The sequence below is a fragment of the Chroicocephalus ridibundus genome, chromosome Z (assembly GCF_963924245.1).
Source record: "Chroicocephalus ridibundus chromosome Z, bChrRid1.1, whole genome shotgun sequence".
NCBI lineage: Eukaryota > Metazoa > Chordata > Aves > Charadriiformes > Laridae > Chroicocephalus > Chroicocephalus ridibundus.
The window spans coordinates 1,493,147-1,509,841 of record NC_086316.1 but is presented as its reverse complement, the minus strand read 5'-3'; the positions used below and the strand labels follow the sequence as shown (position 1 = coordinate 1,509,841).

Genomic DNA, 16,695 nt, shown 5'->3' with positions numbered 1-16,695 from the left:
CTACTGTTCCTTCACCCAACCCTGATAGATACACAGAGTTCCCAGGAGAAAAATCAGCAGCAAGGTGGAATACAGTTTGCAAGGAACAGTACCAGTGGTGCTTCTGGGCTGGAGAACAGGAGAAGGCCCACTCCTCTAATAGCCAAACCTGCTGTTGCCAGGTCTATACCCAATGCAGAAAATCACATCTATCTTTCAGAGAGCTGACAAACTGTTCACATTTCGGCTCCATCACTGACTGCTGTAAGATGAAAAAAAGTGAGAAAGCAATCTGTCAGAATTCCTCAGAAAGGTCCTGAAATTCTGTGAAAATGGAGACTGGACCATATCAATCCCCTCAAGAACCCACCTCAATCTTGAATCGATTTACCAAATATCAGAGGGGGAGAAATATCTTTGAAAACAGAACAGACAAATGCCACCCACCAGAGACATCCTGATCTCCTAAGCAGAAATGAAGGCTTTATGAGCAGTGGTATCCACCACAGGGCACAAGTCTCCAGCAGTGCACACGTCTGCTTAGGGGCTGGTATCACCAAACACCAGATAAAATGGGAAAGTGCTTTCCTGTGGGCATTACCGGGTGCCTCTCTGTCAAGCATCAGAGAGAGACAAGACAACCCCCAGCTCCAGAATAAACCCCTACCGTCACAAATAACTAATCAAGGGGCAGGGAAAATGGAACAAAATGCAGGCAGCTTTCCAAGAGAATGCCTGTCTGCTGACCGGTGAAGCAATGATGAAGTTGCTCAGGTGAAACAGCAGCAAGTGCCATTTTCTCTCCGAAGTTTTACTACTTCTTTTCTTCTGGCCATTTCCAGTGATTGGTTCTTTTTCTAGAAGACATGTAAAACATTTATTAGGTTGTGTATTACAACGCTGAGCTTCTGTCAGGGAGCCAATGCCTAACCTTTGACAAATCCTGGATGCCTGTTAACCCAAGGCCATGTACCAACGCTCCTGGGCGCCAGTGGCTGCTCTTCTTCTGGAGGCTGTATTGAACACCACCACCTACTGCTCCCCTCAGGCTGCTTGACAAGCTGCCTCTTCTTCAGGTTGACACAAGTTCTCTTCTAGTCTTCCAACAGCTTTTCAGTAGAACACAATCTAAGAGAACTTAATTTACTGAGAGGTGTGGACAGCCCACAGCCTTAGAGCAAACAGTTTCTTAGTGGGTGTATAAGGCAGCATCACTGCTTTCCTCTGTCAGTTACTGAAGATCTTATGATTGTTCAATTAGACAGCATGGTCTGTTACCAGAGCTTTGTCATCAAGAGACAGATCCTAGAATCACAGAATCATTTAGACTGGAAAAGACCCTTGGGATCATCGAGTCCAACCATCAACCCCACTCCACAAAGTTCTCCCTTACACCATACCCCCCAACACCACATCTAAACAACCCTTAAACACATTCAGGGATGGTGACTCCACCACCTCCCTGGGCAGCCTATTCCAGTGTCTGACCACTCTTTCTGGGAAGAATTTTTCCCTAATGTCCAGCCTAACCCTCCCCTGCTGCAGCTTGAACCCATTCCCTCTTGTTCTATCAGTAATGACCTGTGAGAAGAGACCAGCACCAACCTCTCTACAATGGCCTTTCAAGTAGTTGTAGAGAGCGATGAGGTCTCCCCTCAGCCTCCTCTTCCTCAAACTAAACAGTCCCAGCTCCTTCAGTCACTCCTCATCAGATTTATTCTCCAGGCCCTTCACCAGCTTCGTTGCCCTCCTCTGCACTCGCTCCAGCACCTCGAGATCTCTCTCATATTGACGTGCCCAGAACTGGACACAATACTCCAGGTGTGGCCTCACCAGTGCTGAGTACAGGGGGACAATCACCTCCCTCCTTCTGCTGGTCACACTATTTCTAATACAAGCCAGGAGGCCATTGGCTCTCTTGGCCACCTGGGCACACTGCTGGCTCATGCTCAGCCGCTTGTCAATTAGAACACCCAGGTCCTTTTCTGCCAGGCAGCTCTCCAGGCACACTGCCCCAAGCCTGTAGCGATGCGTGGGGTTGTTGTGGCCCAAGTGCAGGACCCGGCACTTGGCCTTGTTGAAGCTCATACCGTTAGCGTTGGCCCATCGGTCCAATCTATCCAAGTCTCTCTGTCGAGCCTCCCTCTCCTCATGCAGATCAACACTCCCGCTTAGCTTCGTGTCATCTGCAAACTTGCTGATGATACACTCTATGTCCTTATCAAGGTCATCAATAAAGACGTTAAACAGAAATGGTCCCAACACCGAGCCCTGAGGGACACCACTTGTGACTGGCCGACAGTTGGATTTAACTCCATTGACCACCACTCTTTGGGACCGCCCATCCAGCCAGTGCTTGATCCAGCAGATCGTATGCTCATCCAGGCCACGAGCCGCCAGTTTTTCCATGAGAATTCTGTGGGGAACAGGGTCAAATGCTTTTCGAAAGTCTAGGTAGACGATGCCCACAGCCTTTCCCTCATCCAATAATTGGGTCATCTTGTCATAGAAGGAGATCAGGTTCATCAGGCAGGACCTGCCTTTCCTAAACCCATGCTGACTAGGCCTGATCCCCTGCTTGTCCATTGTATGAGTTGTAATGCCACTCAAGATGATCTGCTCCATGACCTTCCCTGCTACCAAGGTCAGACTGACAGGCCTATAGTTTCCCGGATCCTCCTTTGTGCCTTTCTCGTAGATGGGTGCTACATTTGCTACCCTGCAGTCCATTGGGACCTCCCCAGTTAGCCATGACTTCAGGTAGATCATGGGAAGTGGCTTGGCGAGCACGGCTGCCGACTCTTTCAGCACTCTTGGATGTAACCCACCCGGTCCCATAGACTTGTGCGCATCCAAGCGGCGTAGCAGGTCACTGATCACTTCCTCTTTAATTGTGATGACGTCGTGCAGCTTCCCCTCCCTGTCTCCCAGCTCACGAGGCTGGTGCCCAGGGAACAGCTCGTTCCACTGCTAAAGACTGAGGCAAAGTAGGCGTTGAGCACCTCAGCCTTTTCCTCATCCTTTGTGACTGTGCTTCCCTCTGCATCCAATAAGGGAGGGAGATTTTCCCTAATCCTCCCTTTGTTGTTAATGAATTTATAGAAACATTTTTTGTTATCCTTAACAGCTGTAGCTAGGTTGAGCTCTAGCTGCGCTTTGGTCTCCTAATTTTCTCCCTGCATAGCTTCACTATATCCTTCTAGTCTTCATGAGAGACCTGCCCCCTCTTCCAGAGGTCATAGACTCTCCTGTTGTTCTGGAGGTCCAGCCAAAGGTCCCTATTTAGCCAGGCTGGTCTCCTTCCCCGCCTACTTGTTTTTCGGCACACAAGGACAGCCTCCTCCTGTGCCTTTAAGACTTCTCTCTTGAAGTATGTCCAGCCTTCCTGGGTTCCTATATCCTTCAGGGCAGCCTCCCAAGGGATTTTGTCCAGCAGTCTTCTGAACAGGTCAAAGTTTGCCCCCCGGAAGTCTAAGGTGGCAGTTTTACTAACCCCTCTCCTTGTTTCTCCAACCCCTCTCCTTGTTTCTCCTTGTTTCCTCTCCAGATGAGGAAAACTGAGTTTTTAGCTGGTTTAGCCCTTGCATTTTTTATGGAGGCAGATCATAGTTCAAGAATTGACTCTTCAGAAAGATGTTTCCCTTACCAACTCATGAAGAGACATAGCTCTTATTAATAATGTGTAAATATAGTCTATTCTTACAATGATGCCCAAGGAGACTCAAAATTTTGAAAGTGCTGGAAACTATGCCTAAATGACTCCAGTAACAACGAAGCATATATGAACCATTATCATATTTATCAACTCTTGGTTTAAGAAACTCATCCTAAAATGGGGATAACAAAAATAGCTGATTGTCACCTTTCAGGAGGCAACTGCTCACCTTCTCTCATGAATTTATACTCTGAACAAATTTTTGGTCTCTTCCTTAATGCAAATAGTGCCATCATCACAAAAATCACCATGCACAACTGTTGGAAGATTAATTTGTTCTAGCATCTTTGAGTAAAATAAGAGTATCAGCACAGTAATCTGTGAGTGCCCACAAAGCGCTAAATGTGAGATGGATAGGGATGGATGATACCAGAAAATTAAGCTGAAAATTCATTACTGTCAGCACCACTGGAATAAACATTCCCATCAATTCAAGTGTTGTGACAAAGCCATAATGTAGTACCAACAGGCCAGTTCTGCTAAAGTGGATTCAAACAAGTGACACGACCCCCCCAAGGCATCCTGACCACTCAGCCTAGGAGAACCAGTATGAGCACTGGTGGCAGGTGAACATGTCCTTCCTTTGTCTGTTGTTCACACCAGCTACACTTTCCCCACCTTTGTGAAGCACATAAATATTGTGAGATCCTTCACCCTTGCTGGAAGAAGGTGTGAACGTTACAGGGCCCCACCTCACGGCTGCACTAGCGCAGTCCCTGCCCGGCCACCGCCAGCACCAGGGGAGCAGGGGATAACACCCGTTGAAGGGCCCAGGAGAAACTGAAATGACAGACACCTCTTCTCCGCACTGCAAACGCCTGCCATAAATTCCATCGGGCTACTGACCAGTAGCCTCTGCTGAAGCCTTTTATCCCAGGCCTGAGCTGCAGGCAGGACCTGCTGTCCCAGCACAGGCACACTGATGACCCATCGCATAGAGGAAACCGACATCTGGTCTTTCTGTCACTTAGCCGCACAGTGAGTCCCACAACAGGTGACGTAATGCCAGTTCCACAAGGTAAAATAGAAAATAAAGAAATAAGCAAATCAACTGACTGTTAACTACTGATTTTTAAGGACAAATGAGGTAAAGGACTTGGCGAAATGAAGTGCCCTGTCTCAAACAGCAGTTGGAAGAGGAACTGGTCTACCCTGGGAGTTACTCCTTCTCCTCAAGCATCAACGTTGGATGTGGTAGCTCCGGGTTTGCCTCATTCTTCACTGCTGACTAGGAAGTTCTTCAATCCAAGTGGACTGGCACAAGCCCAGACATGGTAGTGTAAGGAGAAGAATTGATTTTCTTCCACAAGCAGACAGCTTGCTAGAAATCCCATGGATATTCCCAGATAATTAGAGCTATCTCAAATGAAAGCAGGCTCCCAGAGAAGGTGCTTCCCTTGCACTGTTACTGATAAACTGCACTTGCCCTCGAGATGCACGCCTCGGTGGTTTCTTCACTGGGTTAATCCCTTCAAGGAGGACTGTTAAACAGAAGGGAACTACTTTGAAATTCAAGGCAACTTGGTCAAACCTGCTGAAATCTGTTGCTGCATCCTTCTCCCTCATCTCATTCCCTACCCTGCCCCCTTCCCCCATTTTTATTTTAGGGGGAAACTGAGCGAAAATTGCTTGTAAGGAAAACATAGAGTTGCAAAGGAGAAAGGTCTACTCTTAGTTCTGGATGTGATATTAGAAAGGAGGATACCACTCTCCGTTAATTACCAAATAAAAAATAGTATACAAAATACTTCAAGAGCAAATTTTATTATCAGATTATTCATCTTACTTGTGAAAAAAGTTACCAACAGGCTACCTTACCCCACGGGAATGTGAAGATCATTACTGGCCTCAGTCTTTAGTTCCAGAATTTCCCACAACTGTTTACAAAATGATCATCTCTAACTGAAAGGTAGTTTAAAAAAATACACTAAATGTGTAAAGGGCCTTGATAAATTAATTAGAGAGTAACACTTTTAAATCTATTTTGCATGTAAAATAAAACCCTAGAAAAAGTTAATTAAAGGGAGTTTTTCATGAGCCCTCCCCCTTTTTCAACAGCTGATTTTCAGTTTTAGGTCACTCAACACTTCTTCCTCTTCTGCTCAGCACAGGTGAGGCCACATCTGGAGCGCTGAGGCTGCCTGGTCCGAGAAAGACGCAGACATATTGCAGCAAATCCAACGGCATGTCACAAAGATGACGAAGGGATTGGAGCATCTGTTGTATGAGGAGAGGCTGAGAGAGCTGGGACTGCTCCACCTAGAGAAGAGGAGTTTCCTATCCAAGAGGGAGGTCCTACTCGTGTGTGTAATACCAGCCAGGCTCTTAGAGGTGCCCTGTGACAGAAGAGGCATATTGGATATTTCATTTTAATTGTGAGAAAAAGCTATTTTTCCTGTATGGGGGTGGTCAAATACTGGAACGAGTTGCCCAGAGGGTGCCCCTGAAGATACTCAAAACCTTCTCTGACGTGGTCCTGGGCAACCTGCTTGAGATGACCCTGCTCTGTGCAAGAGGTTCAACTGGGCTATCTCCAGAGGTCCCAGAAAACCTTGGCTGTTCTGTGACTCTCTATTACTTTGAAATATCATAATAAATAAAGCATACGCTGACATCAGCTACCCTTCCTCAAAGCGTTGCTTTGCCTTCCACTTCTGGCTGCCCTGGTACGGCAGTGCTGCAGTTGGCATTCAGAGCTACCACCCTCTCCACCCCTTATGCGCACAGCATGGCCAAGACACACATCAACCCTGAACATGTCAAAACAAGCCTATACATATATCTATGCCTTGCATTTACGCTGCAATGTTCACATATGTTGCAACTTAAACCCTTCCCCTGCACATTCCAGTCTTTTTCTGTAAAGAAACCCATTACTTTCAAAGGTACACCAAGACATACTGTGTATGACCAGATAAACATGAGGTTGCTTCCTGCATGCACCCGAGAGTGCATTTACCTGCACTCTCAAAAATCCTGAGAGTATAATCTTTTTCAGAAATGAAAAATAAATTGCTTCTTTAAGCAGAATAAATGAAAATCATCATGAAGCAAATTAGATATGAGTTTCGTCTGTGAAGAATTGTTCTGTTCCCAGGACAAGCAAAAAGAACGAGCACCCCTGTGCAATTCTGGTTTTAAGAAGATTATTGGAAGTCACATTGGCTGTCTGAGTACATTTGTGCAAGTACACAGGCACTTGCACTCACGAACACGTGATTTATGCACAAAGTAAATGGGGAAATAAAAGCAATCTGTTAAGTGGACGAAAATAACACTGAAAATACAAAAGTCACATACTTTTTTCTGTCTTGAATAAACCTTAAATTCCTAAAGCTATTGAACTGTGAAGCATTAAAATCGTGTCTGCATTTCCCTTTTCTACTTTTTCCAAAGACTAAGTTTCAGGCAGATGCAGCACGATCCTAATTTCTGACAGCTAGCATTTCTGCCATCTCTGGAGAAACTTGCAATATCACGCACAAAAATCCTCTCACTTGCCTGAAGAGTGCAGAATTACACTGCAAGTTCTGTCAAACATGGCACATGAAGGATAACTCAAATGGGAACCAGAGACAGGTGTCACATCCATATCAAAGATGATCTGTGAACAATTAGCTCTCTCCATTTCAAAATGAGATAAATACCTGAAGCCAACATACATGCCATATGCATCATTCTCTTTAAAAAAAGTCATCTTCAGTCATTGTATTTAAAAATACGCTGTCCACATTTTCACAACAGAAAACCATATTAAAATATTCTTAATTTTCCACATTATTAATCATAATCAATTAGATACATAAATATACACACACTGTACATAACCTAGGTTATTCAGAAGGAGCTTTATATTTCAATTACACGACAAAGTTATATTTCAAATTTTGGGAAATATAACTAGCACAACATGGCATTTGACTTATTTTTAATTAACTTTAAAGCAAATACAGCGTTAGTGTTGCTATCAGTAAAACAACACTAAACTGCTTCTAAGAGGAACTTCCTTAGTGCTTGCTGTACTCAAGAGTTCAGAAGAGCAATGTTACAAGCATAACACTGGTCTGTAAAACACAAACAGCAAAAAACATTTTAAAAATAAGATTCCAATTTTACAGTGAAAGCTAGATTTCTTCAACCTTGTGCTGCCTAGACATTTAGATATGTTCAATTGCCAGTAAGGAACGACAGTGTGCTACAGCCACAAAACCCATCAAAATACACAAACTACTCAGCAGAAGACAGGTATCCGAGAGCAATTGAAAAGGAAGAGGGACGGTGCTCCAACTACCAGACCCATCAGTAACTAAATAAACAGATTCTTCCATTAACATGGAGAATTCAGGAAAAGAATGACAACTGTGAGATTTCAGAAAATCTCCCGTATTATAAACTACTGCAGACATCAGTCTGTGATGCTGAGTGATGCTTCTCTCCGTGTCATTTCGTACGCTCTAATCTGAAGGAGCAGCTTTCCTCGTTCTGTATTACCCACTTAGGGCACGCAGTTTCCACCAAAAGCAAACATTTAATTATTTTCAAAACAGAGTTTTAAATTACCTCCGTTTTAAAGCAGGATGCATACTATATCAGCGCACATTAGACCTTATAAAAAAAGCTAAATTCCTACCTTACACAGTCCAAACTGAGAAGTTCCTCCAGCTTTCACCTGTCTGAAAAGCCAGGAGCGAGTTACAGGAGTGAGTCAAGCACCTTTTCCTTCAGGGGGATACCTGCGGACGGGAGGCGGGCTGCGGGCTGGCAGCTGCTCGGGGACGCGGCTCACCTCCAGCTGGCAGCAACAGCCCTGAGCACACGCCGTGCGCCCGCCGCTGCCAACTGCAGCCGCTCAGAACGAGAGTCAGATCAGTCCCGATACGTGAATATGTTTCAACACAGAGGAAATGACTCAACTATCTTCACATCTTTAAACACTGAAAGCTGCTTCCTCCCCCCCTTCCCCCACTGCAGATGAGGGTGTAATAAGAAGGGTTCTCCCGCTTGTTTATTAACTATGGGTGTGAAACAAATACTAAAGCTCAACTGGTGAACTGTAAATTACAGATCATCCTTACGCTTTTTCTTCAAATAACGTCTCGAGTGGAGAAATACTAAACTTAAGTGTTTGTTTTAACAAGTGCATATGTAAGTATTCCATGAAAATAAAAGAGAACACATCCTTTCTATCCTAAAATATTAATTCTGAAGATACTTTGAGATTTTAAAGCAGTATGCAGATACCACCTGATATTCACCTCATAAAATTTCAAAAAAATTCCTTCTTGGCCATCACAGAAATATCAGAAACTGAAAAAGAAGGAGCTGAGATAAGAAGGAAACGATAAAAATGTAGATTTTATCCAACTGAATTTCAGTATGCATTCAGGTATAACCGAATAAGTATTTCACAACTGGATATGCATTGTTATTTGTTTGGCATTAGAGCCTGCCCAGTCTTACATACCTGTAGTGTGACACTTAAACTATTTCCTTAATCTCTACCCATTGAAGAAAATCTTGGTTTAATTTAGCTTGAATCTCGAGAGAGAAGTGGCTCTCCTTAAAATCTCTGTGTCTTGCAAATTTTGTAGTCCTTTCTGTTCCTTTAACATCCCTCTGTGTCAGGCTGCTTCTGATCTATGGGTTCTCAGTTTTCTGGGGTTTGGTTTCTCTGCAGTAAATATAATATTCCACAAGTGATGAGAAACGAGAACCACTTGGAAACACGGATTCTCTCTTCCTAGACCTCTCCATTCCACAGAGACACCCCTGGATGCTTGGGACCCCTCTCAGGTTGGTGCAGTTCACCCAGGAATATGCAAGTCTAGATGTAAATCCAGTGGTGTGATTCTGAAACACTTGTTTTAAACCTTATGGATAATCAGAAAGCACACAGCAGACTGCAGCCAAACCACTTTCCTCAGGATTCATATTTAAAACATTGAAATACCTCATTTATTATGTATCATTAATGGCTGTAATGAAGCATCATTAAGAGTTCCAGATTCTTCCCTCAGTGCCACCTTGCTACAAAGCAGAAGAGTTTGGCGGAATTAGTTATCTCGCATCACGTAGTAGCCAACTCGCGCACTAGACTTGGTCAGTGTTCCACCTTTTTCTTTATTTTAGATTAGTTTATCACTTCAAAATGCTTTTGGCATTCACTTCAGGATAGAAAAATAAAAATCACCCCTAAAGAAAAAAGATCACATGTCAGAATCACTCACCTAAGGAAGGAGCCTGTGACTACAGGTTCTGATAGACCTGGATGAGATGTGATACACTGAAATAATAGAAATCATAGGAAATGGGTGCAGAAGAAACCTCCAGATGTCATCACTCCCATAGCATGAAGAAAGACCACATATGTGACATATATATGACACACATGTGGCCACTACCAACATCTCCATGCCAACAGGTGAAGACAACGTACATTTTGGCAGACCTCACTATGAGCACCCAGAAGTACCTTAGGGGAATAAATTAATAAGGAGTAAAGCATCTCCTTCCTCTACTACAAGATATATTTTCCCCAAACCAGCAAAGTTTTATTTAAAAAAAATGACACGGACTGATGATTTTGTTATGAAGATAGGGATCTGTGTAGCTTCTGTGGCTTCAGGTGCAGGCACCTGCCCTTGCCTGTATCATTTAATCCCTCTATGCCTCATTTTCGACCACTGGAAGCAGGGTAATAATTCTCCCCGACTTTGCAGATGAACTGCAGAGCACTGGGATATTGCTGTGAGAGGGTCCACGAAAAGAATAGTAACATTTGTTACGTCCCTGATTGCAGCTCCAGAGAACAATGAATTCATTTTTAAGTAGTACATATGTTGCTGTCCTTATTTAATGGCAATTTCCAAAGAACTTCACGTATTTTCCATAGAGGGAAAGCAAGCAACGGAGGACAAAACACTACAGAAAGAAGAAATTGTAAGGTGTACGTTTTTTTAAGCAATGTCATCTATCACTGCTGTCTGCCTTCAAAGGCAATAAACCCCATCTGCTCCAAACTAATAAATACCAAAAGACAGGTTCTTTCATATGGTCAAAACCCATCTGGGAAGAGCTCTTTGCAGAAGTGGCTTGAAAGATGGTAAAACAGCCATCACTTTTCATGATGATAAAAGAAAGCACTTTGCTTCTCAAGACAACAACATGATGAGACAGGGATGCTGCTGACAGGGACCCACCCCAACCAGTCCCTTAGACTTGTGGATACAACAGGGAGACGTAGATCACTAAATTTCCCACCAGGCGCACTCTTGGGAAGGTAACCTCTTCTTGAGCGATGCCTCCTGAGCTCCCCCTCATCCCGCCAGTCCCAACAGCCACTCTACCACATCCCCATGCTGAGGACTTCCCCCAAAGCCACGGATGACTTCTCTTCCGTGACAGCAAAGGGGCAAAGGACATGAGCATGGACCGAGAAGTGCCATCCAGAGTGGTCAAGGGGGTGCTTGGATGAAAAGTGGTGATACTGAGCACCCCACATGACAGCACACATGCAGTGCTGTGCATCTCCCACAACACTGGCAGGAAGTCTTTTTGTGGTCTTCTTTTTTTCGTTTTCAGAAGGTGCCTCTCTCCTTTGTTTCTAAAGGCACATGAATTGTTACTAACAACTGTTTTGCAAATTTGGTTTCTGAAGCCTTGTTACAATGGACGAGAAATCAGTCATTTGGAAGGTAAAACAGGTCTCGTCTCAGCTCTCTGCTGTGAGAAATTAAACAGCAGACAATGGACCTGCGATGCTGAGTAAAGTGTCTTTAAAATGTGCATTTTCTGCTGGAGCTCAAATGCCAATAAACACACTATAAAAGCTCTTTCTACAGAATCCATGCACATTTCAGTTAGATGACTTCACTTTTGAAGCAACTGTCTGAAAAGATTCTTTACTCATATTCAGAAATAATAAACTGTTGATTAACTACACTCCAGTATAGTAATTTGAGAAACGCATTGTACATTGACCTGAAAGAGTGGAACAACTAGCTTCCGCTGTTCCACTTAGACAACAACGGTGTTATTTTTCTTAAGAAAACTTTACAGCTTCGTGAGCAGCATCCAGTTTCCCAGAGTTTCCTGCACCAATCAAAAAGAAAACACTACCTACAAGAGTTTTGTAACATTGTTCCCCGATTTAGCATTCTAAATTAATACAGAATTAATGAGATGGCTCCTGTTGGTATTGGTACAATAAGGGGAAAATAATTTTCATTTCATGAAAAGACAGTAATTGTAACCCTGCAACAACATCTGACTAGAAGGATACAAGTATATTGCATTCAATATTAAACTGACAAATACCGTATTTCTTTCAACTCAAGAACTTTGCTTAATGCGACAGCATTTTTTTCTTAATTTCAGAGGAGGACTTTCACTGCTGGTGGACACCTAATCTTCTAATGACAGGCACGTTTAGCAGCACTTGGGTCGCTCTGTGTGCAGCAGAAGGATGTCTGGGGCTGCGCAGACGGGGAGGACGATGCCAAGCCAGTGCTCCCTCCACCATTCACACTGTGGGGCCTTCACCGAGAGACACGACAGCAACCGCAACCATAACAGCAACAGTTAAATAGTGGTACCAAAACTATGACGCAGCTAGTATGAATAATTTATGTGAGTTAAAACTACTAACAACAATTTCCCTATACCTTGACCAATGCCTCCGAGTGTTCTCCTTTGTCTAGTGACAGCATCCTTCATCTGAATTTCTTATTAATTACATCTGCCCACATGAATTATTTCTGCAGATGGAATCAAATACACTTACTGAGTTCCCTAAGAAAATGTGAAAAAGCCCTAAAAAATAAATAATTATTTTACTGAGTATGTACGCCTTTACGGGCTTCTGGCTCTACCCCTGCAGACCACTAAGCAATTGGTTGCTGCCAGCTGGAAAGAAAACTCAAACCAGCTGCTCCTTGTGGGCTTGGGAATGAGAATTCCAGTCCTGCCCACCCTGAGCACACCTCTCCAGAAAGCAGCCATGAGAGCGCATCTTCCTCCTGAGACGACCGGGCTTCTCATGCCCATCTGCCTGATATACAAATGACAGGTGATGAGGAGGAAGAGGCCCTTCAATACAAATCAGGGCAAAAACTTCAAACAGAAGGACCACAGCTGTCCTTCCACGAAGTTCACAAGAAACCCTGTAGAGGGGATTTCTGTAGACACAGCGAACGGCGAGTCTGGAACAAAAGATCATCCATGAATTTCCCATGGAAGACAGTATCTACCAAACAGTCTGCCAGAACGCAGTTATCTGCCACCAGTTCCATCGCTCGCACTTTCACGCTACTAGACAACAGAGAGTAAAAACGTTTGTTCACAAAAGAATTGCCTGACGTGGGGATATGGGAGAGGCTGTTAAATGAAGACTTAAAAGAGGAAAACACAAATACACAATGTTTAGACCAACAAGAGTTCCAGAAGGCCTGGAACAGCTGCTGCAAACAGGCACTGATGGTGGGGCCCGGTCCTGTGCCACCACATCAGGCAGAGAGCGTGGTTTCACTGAACTTTTGCAGCAAGCCTGCTCACCTGGGAAGAGCCAGCAGCCTACACCACAGCCTAGCTCACAATAAATCTTTAAAAATCAGAAAGATTATATGGTAAGATGCTTGTATAGAGAAGTGTGGAAGAATAAAAATTAAAAGCAACCAGAAAACCAGACAGGGGTGTGATTTGTTTTTCCACATTTTACATTACTACTGCAGTTCACACTGGTTATCTGATCCTCTGCAATGTATAAATACCTAAAGGTCTGGGGAATTCCACAGGCAGTGCGGCTCACCTACTGCTGGCACCTAGTGGCACCCACTTGTGCTTTGCTCATCTGAAGAAGCCTATTTGCTTGCCAGATAGACCAAAGCTGGTAAGTTCTAAAGGAGGTCACCAAAACCAAGGTGGCATCCTGCCACGATGAGATGACTGGCTTACTGGGTGCAGGGAGGGCAGCAGGTGGTGTTCATCTCCACATTAACAAAGCTTTTGGCACCATCTCCCATAATTTCCTCACTGACAAGCTGACAAAGCATGGCATGCCTACGTGGACAGAAAGGTAGGCTGAAGAGTGGCTACACCACCAGGCTGAGAGTGGTGCAACCAGCGGTATAAGGTCCAGCTGCAGGCTAGTCACCAGCAGCGTGCCCCGAGGAGCAATACTGGGGCCAATATGCTTAGTATATTCTTTAGTCACCTGGAAGACAGGGCAGAGCCTGCCCCTCATCATTCACAGATGGTGCAAAACTGGGAGAAGTGTCCAACACACCAGTCACGCTGCCATCCAGAGGGACCTCGACAGGCTGGAGAAATGGGGAAGTGCCAAGTCCTGCCCCCAGAGAGGAACCATATGCCAGTAAACACTGGGGCCCTGGAGTACTGTGTCCACCTCTGGAGTCTGTAGCACAAGAAGGACACGGACCTGTTGGAGTGGGCCCAGAGGAGGGCCACGAAGACGATCCAAGGGCTGGAGCCCCTCTGCTGTGAGGACAGGCTGAAAGAGTTGGGGTTGTTCAGCCTGGAGAAGAGAAGGCTCCGGGGAGACCTTCTAGCAGCCTTCCAGTCCCTGAAGGGGGCCTACAGGAAAGCCGGGGAGGGGCTGTTGGCAAGGGCATGTAGCCATAGGACGAGGGGCAATGGTTTAAACTTGAGCAGGGCAGGTTTAGATCAGACATTAGGAAGAAGTTCTTCACGCTGAGGGTGGTGAGACACTGGCCCAGGTTGCCCAGAGAGGTGGTGGAGGCCCCATCCCTGGAGACATTCAAGGCCAGGCTGGATGAGGCTCTGAGCAACCTGATCTAGTTGAAGATGTCCCTGCTGACTGCAGGGTTTTGGACTACATGACCATTAGAGGTCCCTTCCAACCCAACACATTCTATGATTCAATCATCTGGAAAGCAGATCTGCAGAGAAGGTCCCAGTGGACACCAAACTGATCGTGAGACAGCAACCTGTCCTTGCAGTAAAGCAGACCAACAGCTTCCAGGGCTGCACAAGGCAAAGTGTGACCAGCAGGTCACGGGAGGTGATCCTTCCCCTCTGCTCACACTGGTGAGGCCACATTTGTAGTTGTGTGTTATGGGCTGCCCAGTATATTAAAAGCAAACAAACAAACAAGACATGGAATTATTGGAGTGAGTCCAGCAAGGGACCACAAAGATAATGAAGGGATCAGAGAGCCTGAAGAGATATGAGAGAGGCTGGGAGAGCTGGGACTGCTCCACCTGGAGAACAGAAGGCTTGGGAGATCTCTTCCATGGGTATAAACACCAGATGAGGGGAGTACAGAAGATGGAGACAGTCTCTTCTCAGCCGAGCCCAGTGACAGGACAAGGGGCAATATGCACAAACTGAAACACAGAAAACTCCATTTGAACGCAGGGAGAAAAGGTTTTTACTGTGAGGGTGGTCAAACACTGGACCAGGTTGCCCAGAAAGGATGTGGTGTCTCCATCCTTGGAGACACTCAAAACCCAACCAGACACAGTCATGGGCAACCCGCTGTAGGTGACCCAGCTTTGAGCAGGTTGGACAAAATGATCTCAAGAGGTTCCTGCCAACCTCAGCCACCTGATGCTTCTGTGAAAACCTTTGCATTTTATCTGATAATGTAAAAAGAACAGAACTGTTTGGGGACCTGTTGATTAGAATCTCATTTTCCAAGACACTTCAAGCTAATAGTCTTCCTACATTTGCTGATGAAGTAATTACCAATACTAAATTAACTTAAGGAACCATATAATAAAGGTCAATTAAAAAAAAAAAAGGTAACAGTAGGTCCAGGGAAAATGCATATAAGGAGAATAAATAACAGATATCAATCATTATTTTATTACAAGCTACTCAAATATTTGGGTTTATATTCTCTAAACTCTATACAGATGATTTTGCATGTAGATGCGTACAATACTACAAAGAGTATGTACAAAAATGTAACAAACTAGATTACTTAGACAATGGTTTTCCAAGCACTTTAATGATTTAGTGACTGCTTTGATAAAAACGACAGGATAATGCGTTTTCTTGCTCCATAAGGTATTCTGAAATTTCTCATTTCAACTGAACAGACCGTTGTGCACAGAAACGCTCAGCGCTACCATTAACATACACATTGGTCCATCACTCCCCACAACACTCGTATTCGGAGCTCAAAGGCTTGTTCACAAACCACATGCCCCAGCATCTCTGCAAGCCATGAGCCTCTGCTGTGGATGTGCACAATGATTTAAATATTTCCTTTGTTTTAGTTATGATTGTGTTTCTGAAGCAGCTTGTTAACTTTAAAAGGTATAAATTATCAAATGGTACATAGGTTTAGGGACAAGGGCAGGCTTTGGACTTCGCAATGTGATAAAATTATATCTGCTATGGTGTAAAGTTAGCCCTTCACATCCTCTTATAAACAGTTCTAATGCAAAATCTGACCTTGGTTGTTCAATAAAAGAAATTTTGACAAATTGTACTATTGGATTATTTGCTATTTGATTTAGACTGTATTCTGTTTTAGACCTCATTATTAATTATCAGATACTGTGCTTTAAACTTGAGGAGAACTGTTAGTAAGATTTAATAAATCAGAAAGTTTTGTCAACTTGAAATGCCGACTTACATGCCACATTTCTTTTCATTTTTTTTTTAATTTAGCAAAAGGATAGCATCTATGATGATTCCATATTGGTGGAACACTGTCAAAAATAACTTGAAATTGAAATTACCGTGCCCTCTTTTTACTCCTCAGCAATTGTAGATTTCTAAATTTCACTTACCTTATTAATACACATACTCTAACATCTGAAGGGTCATCCGGGGATGATATCTGACTTTTGCCACACTACGATAAACTCAAGCTAAGAAGCAATTGTATGCTTCCATTAATTATAGAAAGGAGAGCAAATAAGTGCAATCAATAGAGAAAGCTATCTCTATAGTAGATTTGTGCTTGGAATCAGATGGAAATGTAATTTCTCTCCTTTCCACCAGACCTAATC

The 16,695-nt window shown here is 44.0% G+C and overlaps 1 protein-coding gene across 6 annotated transcripts in view; it reads right to left on the bottom strand.

Moving 5' to 3' along the window:
• MCTP1 (multiple C2 and transmembrane domain containing 1) overlaps positions 1 to 16,695 on the bottom strand; it is a 288,478-nt gene that overhangs the window by 187,269 nt on the left and 84,514 nt on the right. Inside the window, exon 1 of one of the 6 annotated variants that reach the window (XM_063320279.1) lies at positions 8,325 to 8,549. The exons of the other annotated variants lie outside the window; for them this stretch is intronic. The gene's annotated coding sequence lies outside the window, so the exon portion shown is untranslated. Of the gene's footprint in view, positions 1 to 8,324; positions 8,550 to 16,695 lie in introns of those variants that run through there. 6 annotated transcript variants of the gene reach the window in all.